This window comes from Bison bison, unplaced genomic scaffold (assembly GCF_000754665.1).
Source record: "Bison bison bison isolate TAMUID 2011002044 unplaced genomic scaffold, Bison_UMD1.0 scf7180017864373, whole genome shotgun sequence".
Taxonomy (NCBI): Eukaryota; Metazoa; Chordata; class Mammalia; order Artiodactyla; family Bovidae; genus Bison; species Bison bison.
In genome coordinates, this window is record NW_011494945.1 from 460,153 (window position 1) to 482,375 (window position 22,223).

Below are 22,223 nucleotides of genomic sequence, written 5' to 3' on the forward strand. Positions count from 1 at the left end.
GACATCATACTACAGAGGGAGATGGCCCATGGGATAGTTATTTAGATAAAAATAGATGGAAAAATAGAATATAATAATTTCTGTTAATAATTTGAAACTTTCATGTGGATGAATGAGTTATCTACACTATTTTTTTCTCCAGAAAGTAGATGTTTTGATAGGTGGTATTTCTATGATGGAGGACAATGTATCCCACTTAACCTAAGTCTTCATCTGTAGGTCTCAGTTTCAATGTCATTTTTAAAAAATGTTTTCCTTTGGCTTCCCTATGTAAATTAAATGTTCCATTATTACCTCTCATGGCTCCATATCTTTTACATCATAGGGCTGATCATAATGTAGAACTGAATATTTATTTAGTTGATTTTTTGACACTTGTTGAATCACTTGAATTCGAGTCCTAAGAAGGCAGAGGCCCTGTGTCATTTGTGTGCCTCTGCAAAATCGGCAAGTTAGCTTAGGATCGGAGAAGGCAATGGCACCCCACTCCAGTACTCTTCCCTGGAAAATCCATGGACAAAGGAGCCTGGTAGGCTGCACTCCATGGGGTTGCTAAGAGTCGGAAACGACTGAGCGACTTCACTTTCACTTTTCACTTTCATGCATTGGAGAAGGAAATGGCAACCCACTCCAGTGTTCTTGCCTGGAGAATCCCAGGGACGGGGGAGCCTGGTGGGCTGCCGTCTATGGGGTCGCACAGAGTCGGACACGACTGAAGCGACTTAGCAGCAGCAGCTTAGGATCTGGCACTTAGTGTGGGTTCGCTAAATATGTGTTCAGTTAATAAATGAGTAACGTAAGCAATGTGTTTAAAATAAGTTCTTCATAAAATAACATGCTTCGCATAAGGGCACTTCCATAGTCATTATGACCTTTTTCATTAAACTGCCGAGGTAAAATGAAAACTGTGTATCAGAACCAGCTGATACTGGCTCATGACTGCCAACTATATAAATCTTTTTCAAACTTCAAATCAAGTTTTGTCAGGAAGGTAGCTTGAAAATGGTTATGTTGGGAGTATTTATATTACAGAAATAAGCAAAGACTATAAATCAGGGTTTTTTTTTCTGGGGTAGGGAAGTGAAAAGTGCTCAAGTGTTAGTTGTCCAGGCGTGTCTGACTCTTTGCGACCCCATGGACTGTAGCCTGCCAGGCTCCTCTAGTCCCTGGAATTCTCCAGGCAAGAATACTGGAGTGGGTTGCCATTCCCTTCTCCAGGGGATCTTCCTGACCAAGGGATTGAACTCAGGTCTCCTGCATTGCAGGAAGATTCTTTACCATCTGAGCCACCAGGGATGGGGCAGGGGGTGGCTGGCTTGTTATTGAAGTTATCAACACATCACTGATATTGAGGATATTGTTGTGCCAGCAAGAAAGTTAGGAAAGGGGCTTCCAGTTGTTCTAAGTACTTTGAGTCTCTGCTTTTCCTAAAGTAGCAGTGTTGGAATTCAGTGTTGGAAAATGGAGGGTAAAGTTGTTTTGGAACCATTCTCCTGCTGAATAAAAATCACAGGGGTGACATGGACTTCAAGACTTTTCCAGTCCTTCAGGGATACCCTTCAGCTTTACTGAACATGCGTAGGGAAATGGCTCACTGGAATGATGAGGAAATGATGGTGGGGGCTGAATTCCTTTGCCAACCTAAGAAAGATCTATATTCACTTGTAAAACATCTCAAACAGACCCTTTTCTACACGACAGGCTTCTCTCTTGAATTTGAAGTGCCAAGATCAGCATGGGCACTATATATTTCAGTTTTATTTGCTTTTCTTGTAATGGGCTGATCCCATAACCCCAAACCAGAAATGACAGCGAAATATTTGGAACTTTGAGTATAGATATTTTATATTGTCAAGTAAGTCTGGATTCTTATACTTTTAAAATCACTTGTGGGAAAAATAATATGGTAAATTAAAAGCAAAACTTATTGGCATTTTGATTAAATGTAAATAAGCTGTATATTCCAATTAAAAGACAGACTTAAACTCCAAAGAACTTCAAACCATAAGGTGCAAATAAAAGATATACTGTAATCAGAAGGATACAGAAAGTTCCAAAGTAAAAAGATGCAAGAGAAAGTTTCTGTAACTACACTAATATCAAATAAAAAAATCTTAAGTTAAAAATAACATTAATAGAAGGGCACGTTGCATAATGATAAAATGTTTAATTGACCAGGAAGATATTATCATTCTAAATTCATGTGAACCTGAAAAAACATAGGCAAACATAAGGCAAAATTGACAGACAAATGCACAATTATCCTGGGAGACCAACTAAAAACAGAAAAGAATTACAAAAGGGAACCAAGACAAAAGTTGATTCTTCAGAAAGATAGATTAAAATTGATAAACCCTGAAGATATTGTTCATAAAAAATGAGGGAAGATACAAATAACTTAAATGGGTAATTAAAATAGTAGAGATCTTACAGATACTACAGAGAGATTACTTCCAAACTTAATTTATGAGGGAAGATGTAACAACAGAACTGACAGTGCATTTGTAGGAGGAGAATCAAATATCAGTATCTTCCATGAATTATAAAAATTCTATACAAAATATAAGCAAACCAAATAGAGCAATATATAAAAGGGAAAATACAGCAGAGTTTTGTCTATTTTAGTAATGCAAGGTTAGGATAACATTGAGAAATCAATCAATGTAAGTGACCATATTAATAAAATAATGGAAAGAAAAATAATCACGGTAGAGTCCATTTTAATAGCCAAACACTAGCCAACAAAAGTCCGTCTAGTCAAGGCTATGGTTTTTCCAGTAGTCATGTATGGATGTGAGAGTTGGACTGTGAAGAAGGCTGAGCACCGAAGAATTGATGCTTTTGAACTGTGGTGTTGGAGAAGACTCTTGAGAGTCCCTTGGACTGCAAGGAGATCCAACCAGTCCATTATTAAAGGAGATCAGTCCTGGGTGTTCACTGGAGGGACTGATGCTGAAGCTGAAACTCCAATACTTTGGCCACCTCATGTGAAGAGTTAACTCATTGGAAAGGACCCTGATGCTGGGAGGGATTGGGAGCAGGAGGAGAAGGGGATGACAGAGGATGAGATGGCTGGATGGCATCACCAACTGGATGGACGTGAGTTTGAGTGAACTCCGGGGGTTGGAGATGGACAGGGAGGCCTGGTGTGCTGCAATTCATGGGGTCACAAAGAGTCAGACACGACTGAGTGACTGAACTGAACTGAGGAATAAAGTAGATATTCACCAAGAATAAAATGTATATATAGACAGTACTATAGTCATACAATATAACATTATACTGTAAGAAAATTAATGATTTGCTGCAACAAAAAGTGTCACAGGAGATAATATCCAAAATATAATATCAAGCAATCAGATACTTCTAGATGATTCCATTTATATAAAGTCCCCAAACATATATTACTAATCTATGATTTTCAAAATGTTATTGGCAGTTATGGGTCATTTATGGTGTTGTAATGTTCCATTTTTTTCATAGGATGTGGTTACAAAGGTGTGTCATTTTGTGATAATTTATTGAGTTCTACATTACAATTTGTGTATTTTCATCTATAAATGTTACTGTACAGAAAAATATAACTTTTTAAAATGGCGGCCCATTGTTGTTCAGTCACTCAGTCATGTCTGACTCTTTGCGACCCCGTGGACTGCAGCACACCAGGCTTCTCTGTCCTTCACCATCTCCCAGAGCTTGCTCAAACTCATGTTCTGTGATGAGTCTGTGATGGCATCCAACTCTCTAGTCCTCTGTCATCCCCTTTTCCTCCTGTCTTCTATTCTTTCCCATTATCAGGGTCCTTTCCAGTGAGCTGGCTCTTCCCATTAAGTGGCCAAAGTATTGGATCTTCAGCTTCAGCATCATTCCTTCAGTGAATATTCAGTGTTGATTTCCTTTAGGAATAACTGGTTTGATCTTGCAGTCCAAGGGACTCTCAAGAGTCTTCTCCAACACCACAGTTCTTGCCAGTCCAGGTTCGATGCACGATACTGGATGCTTGGGGCTAGTGCACTGGGACGACCCAGAGGGATGGTATGGGAGGGGGAGGGAGGAGGGTTCAGGATGGGGAACACATGTATACCTGTGGCGGATTCATTTTGATATTTGGCAAAACTAATACAATTATGTAAAGTTTAAAAATAAAATAAAATTTAAATAAAAAAAAATAAAGCATCAATTCTTCAGCGCTCAGCCTTCTTCATAGTCCAACTCTCACATCCATATATGGCTATTGGAAAAACTAGCTTTGACTATATGGAACTTTGTTGGCAAAGCAGTATCTCTGCTTTTTAATACACTGTCCATATTTGTCATAGCTTTTCTTCCAAAGAGCAAACGTCTTTTAATTTCATGGCTGCAGCCACCATCCACCATGATTTTGGAGCCCAAGAAAAAAAAGTCTGTCACTGTTTCCATTGTTTCCCCATCTATTTGCCATGAAGTGATGGGACTGGATGCTATGATTTTAGTTTTTTGAATGCTGAATTTTAAGCGAGCTTTTTCACTTTCCTCTTTCACCTTTATCAAGAGGCTCTTTAGTTCCTCTTCACTTTCTGCCATAAAGGTGGCACCATCTGCATATCTGAAGTTATTGATATTTCTCCTGCCAATCCTGATTCCAGCTTGTGCTTCATCCAGCCAGCATTTCACATGATGTACTCTGCATATAAGTTAAATAAGCAGGGTGACAACATACAGCCTTGATGTACTTCTTTCCCAGTTTTGAACCAGTCTCTTCCCTGTCCGGTTCTAACTGTTGCTTCCTGACCTGCACACAGGTTTCTCAGGAGGCAGGTAAGACATTCTGGTATTCCCATCTCTCAAAGAATTTTTCACAGTTGTGATCACACAATCAAAGGCTTAGTGTAGTCAATGAAGCATAAGTAGATGTTTTTTCTTGAATTTTCTTGCTTTTTCAATGATCCAACAGGTGTTTGCATTTTGATCTCATAGACTGTTTTAATTTTTCTTATTTTGATAATACAGTGTTTTGACAGTTAAAGATTTTTCATTAATTCAACTTTTGTTATTGACTTTGTCTTATCAAATCTATGGACCTATTTAAACTGGTTAATGAAGGTAGGTATGGCTTAAAATAATGTTATCTTTCCTAATTTTTTTTTAAATCATGAGAGATTTATTTACACAGAAGAATGCAAATAGATATAAAACTTTAGGTGAAATAAATAATTTCCTAGGAAAATATAATTTACCAAAATTTACCCCAATAGACATAGAAATTGAAAGCTATTTTTCTAACTGATTAAACATTTTATAAACAAATATCATGGCAATTAGAGGGATATATAAGGTAGATCAGTATTCCTAGTGATGTGAAATTATTCAGTATTTTCAATGAATAATATAGTAGAAACCACTTTTAGGGACAGAGGATTTGTTATTAAAAGGTGCTTATCCTGATAGAAATTTCAAGTTATTTAGGATAATTCTAGAGCAATATTTACATAACTGTGTATTTGTGAATTCAGTGTTGATTTCTGAGCCAGGAGATTACTAATTGAGTCTCAGGAGGTGTCCCAGTTTCTGAGATGTGAGTACTGATCAGCAAAATCAGGTTGTGTAAATTTGTGCAGTTACCACTGGTAATACTCCAGCTGCCATTAAAAAAAAAAGTTCTTGTAATACCAGCACATATAGACATCTTTATTCAAAGAACTGTGTGCTAGAAGGTACTTTCTTTTAAAGTTTTCTGCTCTGTGATTTCATTCTAGTTTTTATATTGTCAGGGGTGAGAACTCAATACGATGACAGTTAAAAACAGCAGCAATAAGATGGAGAAGTCAAGTGTTTGTTCTTTTAAGTAATATGAAATATATCATTCCTCTTCCATAAAAAGGACTTCCTTTTAGTAAAATGTACTCTAATCTTATTTTAACAGAGAATCGTTAAGTGCTGCTTTGGAATTTAAAACTTCTTTACTGATTGTACCAAAGGCAGTTGCGGAGGGCTGCTCAGCAGATTGAGTTCACACTTCCACACACAAAATCGTAATCAAGACATCCCTCCAAAGAAATTTCATTGACACAGCAGCCACAGACTCTCTTTGCTTACGAAAGGGAAGTCCTTTTAGGTCACAAGCAGAAGATAGGTGTTTATTATTTTGGGCTTTCAGGTAATCGTCCCACTGCCTGAAAATCCCATTAAAGAGTACAGTAGTCATTTCAGCTTCATGACTGAGGCAATGGTGCAGCTGTCTTTGAGAGAGCCTGTTTTCAAGATGTCCATCCGCTTGATTTTGTGAGAAATAACTACTGGAGGGAAAACAAGCATTCTTCACAGAAGGAAGAAAGCGCTTTGAACTTTTTAAACCACGGCCTCCTTCAAACCATCTAGCACTGCTGACAATTATTTCCTGTTTGCTAGAGTACTACAATCATAGTTTATGATATTCTGAAAGCATAAAGCTTGGATTGGAACTTTTGAGGCAGAAACTTCGGCCTCCATCACCAGGGCACATGCTATAATTTGCCTCATTTTTCACAAAGATGATTTTGGAAACTGGTTCCAGAGAGACTTTGATACTGTTAATAGATCTGGCTAGCACAATTGAGTCTTCTCTTCTAAGGCTCACATTCACCGTTTAAAGATCTATAATGTTTTGAATACAAATCCAGCATCATCTACATCTGGAGAAATTTATAGCAAGTTAAGAAATTTCCTCTAAGGAGGAAATGCTGAGGTCTGATCTACAGACCATTATTTTTGCAAATACATCATTTTTTACTATAGTTTGATGGATTAATCTAGACATAGACTTATATCCTTGTCCCCCACTCAGTGGCCTCTATTGAAAAGCAAATGCCCATGTCTCAGGGCTGCCATGATTAAACATTAGATCCTGTTTACAATGCCATGCAGTGATTTGCATGATAAATGTTACCTGTTGCTTCTGGCGACTATTATGATTTCATTAAGCTGGAAAGATTTATCAACAACATATTGTATGCATTGGAATGAATAACTCATATACCTGGAGTTAGACGGGACTCCAAAATGAGAAAGATCCACTCCTAAGGTTTTTGTAAAATTTCATAAGAAATCAAAAGATTCACTAAATATTTCACAGAAAATGTAGCCTCTGTCACAGTAGAGAAGCAGCTCAAAGAGTTGGATACAGAAGAGGCAAGAGAGAGCATGCATTCTGTAATTTGTGTCCATATGTCTGGGCTGGGTTCTTGCTTGTCTCGCTTAGCTGCTAAGTGATCTTTGGCAAATCACATAAACCTTTCTGAACTGCCTTTACCTTAACTCTTAAAAGGGGATGAGGACATCTTCTTTGACCTTCTCACAGGGATGTTGTAAAAATAAAGTCGGATATTATATATCTGTGTAGTTGTGGTCATGTTATGTTTGTAAACTGCAGTGGAAACACATGCTGTTCATAGCTTTCCTCCTCTTTCCTCTCTTCTCTACTCTAGTTCACTCTCAGAGGACAAAGTTCCTGTACTGAGACAACCTTTTCTTCCTCCCATCCTCCCACCTGTTTACAAGTTTGAGAAAGAATAGCTTTGAGAGGAGAATTTTCCAGATGAGGAGGTAGATAACCAAGTCTGTATCAGCAAGTTCTGCCTTTTATTTGTTTCCGTGGCCATTAGTTCCCCACAGGAATCCCTATTGCACCTTTTAAATAGTCTCCAAATCAACTGAAATCCTTTTGTTTGGCTTCCCTGGGCATAACTGAAAATGACTGACATTTTCAAAAGCAGTTTTAATAAATAGATTTTCAAAACAGAAATGAACTCATTAAAAAATGGCAGTAAAACCAAAGCTTTTAAAAATTTATAACTCTACGAGGTTGGTTGATCTTGTTTCCATATACTGGAAAATGCCAAGGACAGTTCCTGAAGAGAAGCTGTGTACCCTTTTGAATCACAATATATTAACAAAAGCTACTTTGTAATAACACATCCATTGATTTATACAGTAAGAATTACTCATATTTATAGTAAGAGAGGATACATTCTTTTATACTCATAAACCCTGCTAGTCCTTAAAGATACTGCTTATTTCCTTCTTTTTACACTTGTCAGAAATCTAGCCCATTTTCACTGACTTCATTTCTTCCCCGTCATTTGGTCTTTAACCTTTAAACATCTATTTTCTGTTGCCAGCAGTACACTGATGCCTGCTTCTTTCAGGCTACCTATGAACTATACGTTACAAAGTCTAATCCATTCTTCTCAGTCCTTATGCTTCATGCTCTGTCCTTTAGTCAGGATTCTTGGTTGTTAGTACCAGAAACTCTATTATAAAGAGATTGAACAAAGTAAACAGAATCATTTATTAGGGTGATTCTAGGGAATATGCAAATTAAAATAAAGTGGTAAAAAGTCAGTCTTGAAAGAGCAGGAGTGAGTGTCCTATTAAAGCTCTTTGAGATTTGTGCTCTGTCAGCACTCTCTCCTCCCATACCTCTTTACTCTCTCTCTGCATACCATGGTGGCGCTAGTGGTAAGGAACTTGCCTGCCAATGCAGGAGATGTGAGATATGCGGGTTCGATCCCTGGGTCAGGAAGATTCCCTGGAGAAGGAAATAGCAACCCACTCCAGTGTTCTTGCCTAGGGAATCCCATGGACAGAGAAACCTGGTGGGCTAGCAGTCCATAGGGTTGCAAAGAGTTGGACATGACTGAAGTCACTTACACACACGCAGGACTCTTTCCTCCCATACCTCTTAAGTCTCTCTCTAAATATCCTGCTGCTGCTACTGCTAAGTCACTTCAGTCGTGTCTGACTCTGTGTGACCCCATAGACGGCAACCCACCAGGCTCCCCTGTCCCTGGGATTCTCCAGGCAAGAATACTGGAGTGGGTTGCCATTTCTTTCTCCAATGCATGAAAGTGAAAAGTGAAAGTCAAGTCGCTCAGTTGTATCTGACTCTTAGCAACCCCATGGACTGCAGCCTACTAGGCTCCTCTGTCCATGGGATTTTCCAGGCAAGAGTACTGGAGTGGGGTGCCATTGCCTTCTCCAAATATCCTACCATGGACTAAATCCTCCAATCTGGGAGACAAAACCATTAGTTTAAAGTTCCAAGCTCATATTTTCATAGATTTGTGAACCTTAAGGACAGTTCTTACTCATCTTTTTGTCCCTTCCATAGAGGAGGGATTCTAATTGATTGGACTCTGGTTCCAAATCTGAGTCCTAATAATTGTGATCATGGGCTTCCCAAGTGGTATGGTGGTAAAGAACCCACCTGCCAATGCAGAAGATGCAAAATATGTGGGTTCAATTCCTGGGTTGGGAAGATCCCTTGGAGTAGGAAATGGCAACTCACTGCAGTATTCTTGCCTGGAGAATCCTAGAGACAGAGTAACTTGGTGGCCTACAGTCCATGGGTCTCAAAGAGTTGGACATGACTGAGTGTGCACGTGCACACGCACACACACACACATACACACACACACACACACACACGCACACACACCATTGTGGTCATGGGCTGCAGTACTATGTCTGACCCAGTTTGGGACTCTAGAACCCTTGTATTTCATGAGAGAGGAGACATGGTACTAGAATCAATGACTCTAATTGGAACCACAGTTAGTATCAGAAATATAAGTTCTTCTCTACACTAATAGAAAGTTCTTTCTAATTGAAAGAAGCGAGGGAGGAAATACTGTTATCTGAAGGTGGGAACAAGAACAAGTCAAAACAATACATAATCTCCTATGATTCTCTGAATAAGACACGTAAGGCCGTCTCCACTTCTCTCACTGCTTCTGTGAGACCACAGTTCTCCTGGTTGTTCTCTCCCTCTCCAGTGTTGTTTCTGGGTTCAGTTCAGTTCAGTTCAGTTCAGTCACTCAGTCATGTCCGACTCTTTGTGACCCCATGAATTGCAGCACGCCAGGCCTCTCTGTCCATCACCAACTCCCGGAGTTCACCCAGACTCACGTCCATCCAGTCAGTGATGCCATCCAGCCATCTCATCCTCTGTCGTTCCCTTCTCCTCCTGCCTCCAATCCCTCCCAGCATCAGAGTCTTTTCCAATGAGTCAACTCTTCGTATGAGGTGGCCAAAGTACTGAAGTTTCAGCTTTAGCATCATTCCTTCCAAAGAAATCCCAGGGCTGATCTCTTTCAGAATGGATTGGTTGGATCTCCTTGCAGTCCAAGGGACTCTCAAGAGTCTTCTCCAACACCACAGTTCAAAAGCATCAATTCCCTCTAAGTTTAAACATTCCTTTATGATCTATTCTTGAGCCAGTTCTCCTCTCTCCTAAATACTTCTCTCTTTGTATCTATTCATTTTTTTTTTTTTGGTAGCTAAGCAATTCTCCCTGTTTAGATGACCACTAAATATATATCTCTAATGAATTGTTTTTACTAAATCTCATAGACTTGTATTTGGACTATACCCTCAATAGTACTCTTGCCTGGAAAGTCCCGTGGATGGAGGAGCCTGGAAGGCCGCAGTCCATGGGGTCACTAAGAGTCGGACACAACTGAGTGACTTCACTTTCACTTTTCACTTTCATGCATTGGAGAAGGAAATGGCAACCCACTCCAGTGTTCTTGTCTGGAGAATCCCAGGGACAGCAGGGCCTGGTGGGCTGCCGTCTATGGGGTCACACAGAGTCGGACATGACTGAAGCAACTTAACAGCAGCAACAGCAACAGCAACTCAATAGTTCAACTGGATATATTTAAAATCAAATTTATTACATTTTCATTATTTTATACTTATCTTTTTCTTTACTCAGAATAATAGGAAGGAACAGAAAATTGCTAGAAGTTTGAAATTTGGATCCATATTCTCAGAGGCAGGAACGTGAAAAAACAGCCAGCTGATACTAGATGTAGGTTATTAGAATTTGAGAAACTAGAGAAAAAGAGGATAGAAACTTTGGTTCAGAGTTGAAATTTTATAGCATATATTCAAGGAAGTGTGACACAAAGCTCAAGAAAACGTTGTATTTAATTATGTTTTCTGTTTGGGTTTAGGTTTTCCAGGCTGCTTTTATATGAACCGTCTTATACCCTGTTGTTCCTTAAGGTACCACATAACCCATAATTTGGGCTTCCCAGGTAGCTCAGTAGTAAAGAATTCACCTGCAATGCAGGAGACATGGTTTCTATCCCTGGGTTGGGAAGATCCCCTGGAGAAGGAAATGGCAACCCACTCCGGTATTCTTGCCTTGGAAATCCCATGGACGGAGGAGCCTGGCGGGCTACTGTCCACGGGGTGGCAAAAGAGTTGAACCCAGCTTAGCAACTGACTAAACAGCAACATGAAGTGAAGAGAAGTCGCTCAGTCGTGTCCAACTCTGCGACCCCATGGACTGTAGCCCACCAGGCTCCTCTGTCCATGGGATTCTCCAGGCAAGGATACTGGAGTGGGTTGCCATTTCCTTCTCCAGGGGATCTTCCCGACCCAGGGATCGAACCCGGATCTCCCACATTGCAGGCAGACACTCTACCCTCTCAGCCACCAGAGAAGCTTAACAGCAACAATAGCACCTGGTAATTCACAGGGCTCGTAATTGTCTTAGTCATCATGGATCAAAGCACTCTCCCTTCCATTCACCTTCCCCATAGAATTAGCTGTCAGATTCTTTCAGCTTTAACTCTGTAATACCTTGTTGCTTTTTCTTTTCTTTAAAAATTCCTTTTGCTACTCACTAAGTTCAGGCCCCTTTTATTCTTCTAAACAGGACTCTTTTTTGTATTCTTTTCCTGCTTCAATACAGCCAGCCTACTGATGCCAGAACAGTCTGTGTAAAATTCAGCCCTCATCATGCCACTTCTATTGATTAGAGAGAAGGAAATGGAGTAGGAAGGCTAGAGGGAGGTGTCAAGTTGATGGATGATCAGATGTAGACTTTTTGAAATTCAATCTTTGGAGATACAAGGAGCTCAAGTCAAATATACTTATTATTGAGAATTTGGGCTTGATGTGTGTGTATGGGTGGATGGAAAGGCAACTGTTTGGCTAATGGAACATCTAAAATGATGCTTTCATGGACCCAGATAAGACCATGTAATTCTTTATCTTGAGGACAAGATTGGTGAAATGCATTTCTCTCTTGTTTTGCTAATCTACTTTAACTAATACAAGTGCACAAAGCAGAAGAAAGTGGTGATGAAGAGCTCAGATTTCAAAGTCAGATGACCACATTGGATCCCAGATCTCTAACTTAACAAGTGTGCCACTTTATAAAGTTATTTCCTCATCTTTGAGTTTCAATGACCTCTGCTGTAAAGTGGCGATTTTTGTGTGGAGTTATTTATTGAATAGTTCATATTAGATTACTCTGTCAATTTATTATGTAGCTTATAGTGTGCATAATAGCAGATAATCTGTATATAACATAGAGACAGTGCTTACAGAGTAATAGTACTAATAAATGACATTGAGTGATTGCTGTGTATTAGGTGCTGTTCTAACCACTACCGATGAGCAGTACTTAAAACGCTATTTAATCTTGATAAGATGCTATTTTACATAATGTACCATTATCATTTCTTTTTTTACACATGAGGAAAATAAAGAGCAGGGATTTTAAATACCTTGCCCAAAGTCATATAGCAAATATGTGACAGGATCAGAATTGAAAGTGGTTCCTTTTTTTGAGTCACACTCAAGAGCCTACGAGTTTTTACTCTTACCTTCCTGCTAATGGTAACAACAGCATGCCTTTCCTATCTGAAGCACACAGTTATTTTGCATCTCCAGAACTGAGTGAGTCTTCGTGAGGGAATCAGCAACTCACATTCTCATAAATCTTTGTTTCCCATTGCCTGAAGAATAAAGTCCATAGTACTTATTTAAGTGAAAGTTTTTTGTAATTTGGTTTCAGTTTACCTATTTGGCTTTATCTTCTTTTTTCTTTTAAATAATCATAGAATATGATAGAAAAATCTCCACTACTTTTAGTTCAACAAGCACATTTTTTCAGCTTCTTAATTTTGTAGCTTAGCTCTGCTGGGAATGCCCCCTCACTCCCAGTGAAAATTCTTCACCAACTTATGGCCCTGATAAAATGTCACTCTCCATGAAGAATTCCTCAAACTTTTACTGTTTATCAATAGCAAAATTTTGCAGCATTTAATGTGAATGGTTTTAGTTATGAAAGAATCAAGATTACACGTTGATCCCAGAGTCATTTCTCTAGAGTTAACATATTTTGAGTTACTGAAACATCACTGCAGAGTCCCATGTTTTCTTAATTGTTTTTACAGCTAGATAGACCAAAGCAAGACTGATCTTTAGAAAAACAGTTGTCCCTGAAACATCTGTTCACTTCTTAGAAGGGATATTAGATTTAACACCTCAATTGTAAATTTACTGGAAATAATCCTAACACAAAGTTTACAAGGACTGGCCAGCTGACTAATGGGATAGTAATTTGGGGAAGTTAGAGGATTTCCATTTTAGAAGATTGGGTAGAATATTTGAATTCATCCTGAGGGAACTATACTTGAGTTAATTAAGGTAAAAACTTTGGCAGTGGTTGGAGCACTTAGGAAAACATTCAAACATTTCTAGCAAAAAGAGATTCCCTAGCGGGGCCCTATTTAGTTTTGGGCTGTTGATCAAATGTTTTAATGTTGTAGTTGGACTATAGACGGGGAAATCCTACAGTCTGAAAAATGCATACAAATATGAGAATTAGTGGTTCAGTTGCTGATAAAGATGGAGGCTTTGAATTTATCTTCTTGAAACTACACTGTTGACAACAACCTCAGTCACTGTTATTCAGGTAATACTCAGTCTCCCATAGATATCTCTTGATATCTGAATTTTGCTTTAGAGAGGATGAGTTGCTTATAAAAAGAGCTCGTTTTAAAAGTTGTTGATTATAGCAGAAAGCTATCACGTAGCACACAGGGCTCAGCTGGGTGCTGTGTGATGACCTAGAGGGGTGGAATGGGATGGTGGGGGTGGTCTCAGGACGGACTGGGTATATGTATACATACGGCTGATCCATGATATTGTACAGCAGAAACTAACCCAACATTGTAAAGCAATTATATTCCAATAAAAAAACAAAATGTTGTTGGTTATTGTCATGGAGTGGTTCTCACAGAAGATATTTAATTATATCTTTTTTGACATAGACAAGTCATCCTGAGTTGGACAGGTCTCTGTAAATATGCAACTTTGGGAGGAACACAACAGAGATTTGAGGAAGGGATTCCTATAGCACTAGCCAAGGACTACTGACTCAGCCTTATTGACTGACCGAATGGCAGAAGTTTCAGCTGCTTTTGCTCACTTGTGTGCCCCAGTATGATTAGCACTTGCTAGGTGATTTTTTTTTCCAGGTTTATTTGGCTGTTTGACAGAGCTAAATAAACTTATTTTCTTGATTGCCTAGATGTAGACATACTATAAATAAACTATATGTAGAAAGAAACATCTTGAGAAGAAAATGAAGTGATGTATGTTACACAGACTTCAGAAAGTTGCCTGTAGAATAGTATGAAAACTAGAACAAGCCGCTTTCCTTCTTATTTCTTCATAACGTCATTATTCTAAATATAGGTATGGTAGCTACAGGACAGCAATAATTGGGCCCAAAAGGATATTTTTACCTAGCTCTTTCTAAAATAGAATTAAGCAAAAACTTTCTGGTAATTAAACACTTTCTAAAATTGTTTTCTAAATAATCTGCTTCTAGAATAATCTGCAATTTAATACAACTTTTTCTCTGTCTGTGTTAGGGGTATCTTTAGGGTCAAATGGGGAGTGGGACTGCTTTTGGAAAACCCTTAAATTTTCCATGGTGTATCACAAAAGTTCTACTATATCAGCATCTCTTGAGATGTTGATTAAAAATATTGGTTCCTAAAATTTACCTCAGATGTAACAGAGTCAGAATTTTGGGAGGTAAGTCTGGGAAATAAACATTTAAAACAGATGTATTATGAGTACGAGTTTTGTTATGAATGTTTGAAAACCATTTGTTTAAGGAAATCTCAAATAGTTGCCTAGGATCTTAACTTCTGCTGATATGTACAGAACAGGAAGACAATCTTCTTAAGCTGAAAAATAATGGATCACTTTGTTTGAAAAGAGCAGATTGGGAATCTTAATTTATGCTCTTAGGAAGCCTACCAATGGGAAAGGTGACTCCAGGAGGTCTCCTCTTTTCTCAGAGGAGAAAATACAGGTGATATTGACTATACTGGGCTGGAAGAGAATTCTCTTATTGCAAGGCAGAACTTAGAAGAAAAATCTCATGTTTTGGGAGTAGTAATAATTTTATTGTCCTAGAATAAACACAGCTGTGCTAGTTACTAGATATATAAAGATGAATAAGACAACATGGCTATCCTTAAGGACATGAAAACAAATAATGTCAGGAACAAATCAGGCATAAGACAGCACAAAGGAGGGAAGGATCAGGGAAGGATCCGTTAAAACAATTCTTAAAGGATGAGTTGAGTTATCCAGGTGATTGCTAATGGAAGAATGTAGGCAATAAGATTGAATTTTAGGCCAAGGGACAATATGTGTAAAGACATTGACATCTGAAACAACATGATGTATCTGCTGAGCTGTAGACAATTTGATGTGGCTGAAATGTCTAGAACTGTGCATTTGATAGACTTCAGATCCTAGCTGTACAAGGCTTATAATTCAGAATAGCTGCTGTGAGGATAATCTAAAGTGGGTAAACCCAAGAGAAAGCTCCAAGGTGATCCTCTCCTTTGCTGTCAGTGACTATTTTGACCTCTTTATCGGCACTTTTTTCTTAAATGATTCTTTCCTGCTCTACGGCTTTAAATAACAACTCTGCTGAGGATTTCTGATGGATATCTGCAGAACTAGAGCCATATTGCTATCTCATTTCCCATGTCACCTCTCCATCTGGCATCTAAATGATAACATATTCAAGATGAAACTCTTGATTTTGTCCTCATAAACCTACACTTGGCTCAGCTTTCTTCTTCTCATCCAAACAGTTGTTGAAGCTGAAGTCCAAAGAGTTCTTCTTAATTTCTCTTTTTCTATCGTCTCTTATATTCATTCATCAGTTTTTATCTAGAAAAAAAAAAAAAGTTCCAGAATAGTCTACTTCTTTTGATCACTTTTGCTATCTACCATAGCCATCATTAGGGCTTCCCTGGTGGCTCAGAGGTTAAAGCATCTGCCTGCAATGTGGGAGACCTGGGTTCGATCCCTGGGTTGGGAAGATCCCCTGGAGAAGGAAATGGCAACCCACTCCAGTATTCTTGCCTGGAGAGTCCCATGGACGGAGGAGCCTGGTGGGCTACAGTCCACGGGGTTGCAGAGAGTCGGACACGACTGAGCGACTTCACTTCACTTCATAGCCATCATTAAGAGTCACTTGTTGATAGTCTCTTTTTCTCCATTAGAAGTTAACCTTTGTGACATGCGAAATAGAGCCCTCTCTCCAGTCTTAAAACTTTGTATATCTACTTAGAATAAAAGCAAACTACTCACCATGGTCTCAAAGCCCTGATAGATCTAACTTCAGTTTACCTCTGTGATGATGTTACTCCTGCTTTCCATCCTTCACTGGGTTCAAGTCACAGTGACCTTTCTGTTGCTCTAACATGCCCAGTTAGGTCCTGCCTCAGGTGTTTGCCCTTGTTGTTTCCTTCTTCTTGGGATGATTTTCCCTGGCTCAGAGCATGAATGACTCTTTCTTATCATTCAGGTCTCAGCTCACATGTCACCTCCCCCAGAAAGGACTCACCTTATTGCTCTATCTAAAATAGTAATTCTAACAACTGGCTAATTACAATTCATAACATTGCCCTGGGGTTTCCCTTTATTATATTTATTGGTGTTTCTAGTTATCCTTTTATTGATTTGTGTTTTTTCCCCACTAGAATTAAGTCCTCTGTGACAGGATTCCTTTTTACTTTTATTCACTACTATATTCCTTCCAGCTGGAACTGTGCCTGGCCCAGAATACGCTAAGGGTATCTCTGTAAATACCTATTGGACATATGAAAAAAATAAAGGGAACATTTTCAACTAAAACTATGATGAGCACAGTCTCTAGAATTACCAGTGAACAGGCCATCAGCCCTATGTGGCTATTTAATTTCAATTTAAAATTATTAAACTTAAAATTCTAAATTTAGTTCCTTGGTTGCATTAACCATGTCTCAAGTGTTCAATAGGCACAGGTAGCTAGTGATTATTATGTTAAACACACAGAAATAGGACACATCATCTTTGCAGAAAGTTCTATTGGACAGTACTCTATTCTAGAGAATGAAGTATTTAAATCATGATAAATGAATAAGTGCTAAGAAAATTTCTAACCTAGACAGGTTATATAATTTAAGGAGTAAGTGAAAAGCCATGAGATTTTCTTTTAAAGAACTCTTTTAAATAAAGTAAATTCTCAGCTCTGGTGAAGGCTTAGCAGCCACATATCCTGAAGGTGGGTCTTTGGACTTTTGACCTCCCAGTGTCCCTCCTGGATTTGCCATAATATTCTTGTGATCATAATTAAACTTGAATTGTGCCTGCCAAATGCTAAATCTTTCATTGAATCTGCAGAAGACATGGTCTTTGACTGCAAGGAATTTTTCAAGTCTCTTTCCAAACTGTATTTAAGAATAGAGCACATTTTGCAAGAGCTTTAATGAAAAGATTCATGATGATTGATGACTCTGAGAAAATGTGGGTGACAGAGCCCACAATTTCAAAGCATTTCCTTGTCCTGTTTAATTTATAAATGAGAAGAAATTGACTTGTCCTATTTAATTTACAGAACTTCAGAAACTCTCCAGTTTAAACTACTAACAATCGTGCCCATGTTTTATTAGATCTTTACCTAAGGGCTTGTCAGAATTCTTCTAGCAGGCTATCTTCTAGCTCATTCCCAGTTTGCATTAAGGCTGCCTCCCTTGTACGGCAACCAGTCAGAGCTCTTTGGAATAGTCCCCAAGACAATATTTTAAAGAAGTGTTTTACTGAGTCTGAATACAAATGTATCCATGGGGCTTATTTGGTTTCAATTCAGCTCAAGCGACAAGAGAGGACATTGCTTGTCTGAGAAAACGCGATCATGGTTCAGAAAATTTTTCTGTTCTATATACAGGGAGCATGCTAAGAAGTGAACGAGAGGGACAGCAGAGGTTTGGAAAACCCTTGTTTTTGAAAAACCAGTTCTGGCCTAGCTTTACAGAGTGGAGAATCTGCATGTGGCTCCTACCTGGAGAAAAACAGTTCACTTGATATTCGGAGGAATGAAATAGCATCAGAAAAAGCTTTCGCGAGCTGTTTTCATCTTTGCTGGCTTGCAATGTCATCATGTATTTCAGGCAAATAGAGTTTGCATCAGTTCAGTTGACAGGACTTCATGAATTTTAATATCCTGACTCCATATTCATGTTGGAGTTGATGCATCCTTGCATCTTTTTTCCCCTTCATTTTTTTAGTAAAAATCTGGATTTGTGCCCAAGTACAGAGCATTGTCATTCTCTAAAGTATTTGAAACAATTAATGCAGGTTAAATGAAAAATTGCATGAGTTTGTGAAATTTGCTTCAACAATTCCACAGGCTATAATAGTAGGCTACATTTGAATGAATAAGATAGAAGACACATTTCATCATTTTGCTTCTGGGCTCTTCGGTTTGTTCAAGTTGGACTCCTTCACAAAATCTTTCAATACCTTTCAGTCTTGGGTCTAGACAGTCTGGGAGTTAGTTTGTCATGTCACTGCAAGAGAATATTAAAACTGTCTATGGTTGCAGTAAAACTGAAAATGCCTTTTTAAGATTATGTTCATATATATAAAGATGAATACAAAACCATACAGCTACTCCTGGGTTATTTATTGTCCAAGAGACCTGAGTCTGACACTTTGGAATGATGTTTCCACATGGGTAACTATGGTTGTCCTTATTAACATATTCAGAGTTGATATTTGGTCACCTGCCCGCTTGTTCATGTTCCCAAAGAAGGGATGTGCAAATTGCAATCCAAGGTGCAGAGAAAATAGCACAAAAGGGAAAAGTTATGCTGATAGAGAAAGATACACAAATTCACAATTGCATGAAAAAAAGTTCAATCAGCATATTTGTTTTCCCATTCTGCAGCATATTACCGTAGGGAAGATAAGATTTGTCTCTTGAATAGGCAACCCAGAACAAATTTCTATTCTTGCTACATAATAGATGTTATTTAGAGACATGGAAGTACATACATAGCTGAAAAGTTGCAGTTCTAGATACAATAATTCAGAGCATTTGAACACAGGTGTGTCATTGCTCTGCTTGGTATTAAGTTACATTGTTGTCATATCCCATCCAAACCATCCTAGGAAATTGAGAAAGGACTTTTATCAGCTTTCATTGAATTCAGCTTGTTGTTTCCTGTAGATTGTAGTGCCTTGAAGTTTAGCTCAGCAGCTCAGTGTATGCATGCTAAGTCATGTCCTACTCTTTGCGACCTATGGACTCCTCTGTTCCAGGGATTTTCCAAGCAAGAATATTGGAGTGGGTTGCTATGCCCTACTCCAAGGGATCTTCCTGACCCAGGGATCAAATCCACATCTCTTATGTCTCCTGAACTAACAGGCAGGTTCTTTACCACAGACACTACTTGGGATGCCCCTGCTGCTGCTGCTAAGTCGCCTCAGTCGTGTCCGACTCTGCGACCCCATGGACGGCAGCCCACCAGGCTCCCCCGTCCCTGGATTCTCCAGGCAAGAACACTGGAGTGGGTTGCTATTTCCTTCTCCAATGCATGAAAGTGAAAAGTGAAAGTGAAGTCGCTCAGTCGTTCCGACTCTCAGCGACCCCATGGACTGCAGCCTACCAGGCTCCTCCGTCCATGGGATTTTCCAGGCAAGAGTACTGGAGTGGGGTGCCATCGCCTTCTCCACCAACTCAGTATTGTCTCCTTAAAATGTAATGTCTAAATAGGGTTACCAATGAGAATATAATGATTGCTGTGGCTTTCTGAAATTTTGTTTTAGAAAGAATAAGAAGAATTTCTGATTTAGAGGGCAATAGAATTAAGTTCAAATATTTGACCCTTTGTTAGAGGATATGTAAACTTAAATCCCGATTTACTCCTTGGAAGGAAAGTTATGACCAACCTAGATAGCATATTCAAAAGCAGAGACTTTACTTTGCCAACAAAGGTCCATCTAGTCAAGGCTATGGTTTTTCCAGTGGTCATGTATGGATGTGAGAGTTGGACTGTGAAGAAAGCTGAGTGCCAAAGAATTGATGCTTTTGAACTGTGGTGTTTGAGAAGACTCTTGAGAGTCCCTTGGACTGCAAGGGGATCCAACCAGTCCATTCTAAAGGAGATCAGCACTGGGATTTCTTTGGAAGGAATGATGCTAAAGCTGAAACTCCAGTACTTTGGCCACCTCATGCGAAGAGTTGACTCATTGGAAAAGATCCTGATGCTGGGAGGGATTTGGGGCAGGAGGAGAAGGGGACAACAGAGGATGAGATGGCTGGATGGCATCACCGACTCAATGGACATGAGTCTGGGTGAACTCCGGGAGTTGGTGATGGACAGGAGGCCTGGCATGCTGCGATTCATGGGGTGACAGAGTCAGACACGACTGAGCAACTGAAATGAACTGAACTGAAACTTAAATCCTGATTTCCCTTCAGAAAAATTATGTTGGCATATAGATTTCCTTAGTTGTATTAAACATAATGTTTTCAGCAATAGCTTTGAATATTTTAACCCAGGACTCCTCCCAAGATGATCACCTCGAAATTATCATCTGAGTTCACATGTCAAGAAAAAATATTTTTTAAACTATTTCCAAGTTCATGGATAAAATATTTATTTTTGTAAAAGGGAAAGCTAAAGAATCCTTTAATCAATTGTTTCAGAATGAGAAAGGCTAATACTTAAGGCCATGTTTCCATAAGAGAGTATGAGGCTATAAAAAGAGGATAGTTAACAAATGGAAGGCCATTGAACTTAAAAGCTGACTGGGGCTCTAGAGACCACTGTGCGCTTGAATATAAGCTCAGAAGTAGAAGGCTATGACTACTTTACTTATTGTTCTCCCTGCTGCCCACAAGTAACTCACACAATGTTGGAATGAAATAGGAGATTGATAAACATTTGTTGAATAAATAAATGAATCCCAAGAGGCAAATGGCTTTTCCAAGTTAAAACAATGTTACAGTTTTACCAGAGGTGAAAGAGGAGAGTGAAAAGATGTCTTAAAATTCAACATTCAGAAAACTAAGATCATGGCATCCGGTCCCATCACTTCATGGCAAATAGATGAGTAAAATGTGGAAACAGTGACATATCTTATTTTCTTGAGCTCTAAAATCATGGTGGACGGTGACTGCAGCCATGAAATTAAAAGATGTTTGCTCCTTGGAAGAAAAGCTATGACAAACCTAGACAGCATATTAAAAAGCAGAGACATCATGTTGCCAACAAAGGTCTGTATAGTCAAAGCTATGGTTTTTCTAATAGTCACGTACAGATGTGACAGCTAGACCATACACGAGGCTGAGCACCAAAGAATTGATGCTTTCAAATTGTGGTGCTGGAGAAGACTGTTGGGAGTCCCTTGGACAGCAAGGAGATCAAATCAATCAGTTGTAAAGGAAATCAGCCATGAATATTCTTTGGAAGGACTTGGCCACCTGATGTAAAGAGTCAACTCATTGGAAAAGACCCTGATGCTGGGAAAGATTGAAGGCCAAAGGAGGAGAGGGTGGCAGAGGATGAGATGGGTGGATGGCATCATCGACTCAATGGACATGAGTTTGAGCAAACTCTGGGAGATAGTGAATGATAGGGAAGCTAGGCATGCTGCAGTTCATGGAGTCACAAAGAGTTGGACACGACTTAGCAACTGAACATCAGTTTTACAGTGGATTCAAGAATCACATGTAATCCTTCTGTAGTCTTCTGACATCTGAAATGATGCTCTTCCATGACTCTGGTGCTTTTAAAAAATTTACAAGCTAATTCTTAGCAACTTGCAGATAGCCAAATTGAGCAATGGTCACTTCATTTTCAGTGGAGTAAATGTTTTCCCAGAAAAGATGAACTCTTGTTGCAATAAAGCTAATTTTTGCAGGAAAATTTATGGGAAAATAAAAAGTCACCATTTAGGGCTGGTAATACAGGTCTAAGATCTAGGGTGGCTGACTAGTATCAGTTTGGCTGATACTTTCCCAGTTTCAGCACTGGAAGTCCCATGTCCCAGGAACCTCATCAGTCCAGGTCAAATCAGGATGATTATCATCCTATTCAAAT